This window comes from Octopus bimaculoides, chromosome 17 (genome assembly GCF_001194135.2).
Source record: "Octopus bimaculoides isolate UCB-OBI-ISO-001 chromosome 17, ASM119413v2, whole genome shotgun sequence".
Taxonomy (NCBI): domain Eukaryota; kingdom Metazoa; phylum Mollusca; class Cephalopoda; order Octopoda; family Octopodidae; genus Octopus; species Octopus bimaculoides.
The window spans coordinates 45,293,458-45,293,996 of record NC_068997.1 but is presented as its reverse complement, the minus strand read 5'-3'; positions in this window follow the sequence as shown (position 1 = coordinate 45,293,996).

Here is a 539-nt window from a genome sequence, read left to right as displayed (position 1 = left end):
TAATGGTGGTGATGGTGATTGTGACGCTTGCGTCGGTGTGAGCCTCACTGGAGGAGTTAGATAGGTGGGTGGGTAGGGAGGTAGGTAGGTAGGTAGGAGACTGGCAGCGACCAGGGGGTGGGGTAGAACACTACTGAGTTTGATGAATAGTGGGGAGTGGAGGTGATAATAGCGATGGTGGTGGTGGTGGTGGTGATGATGGTGATAGTGGTGGTGGTGGTGATTAAAACCACGACAGTATAGTAGTATAAAAACAGTGGTGGTGGTGGTGGTAGTGGTAGTTATCATGGTGGTTAGTGATGGTGATGGTAGTGGTGATGATAGTCAATGATGATGATGATGACGATGATGATGATGACAATGATGATGATGATGATGGTAAAAGCCAGAAGCCATGACGTTATGTCGATGGCATTAGTGTTAATGGTAGTGGTGGTGGTGATGGTATTGTGTAGATGATCCCAACAGCAAAGGAGATGATGATGATGATGTTGATAATGATGATGATGATAATTATAATGATGATGATGATGATGATC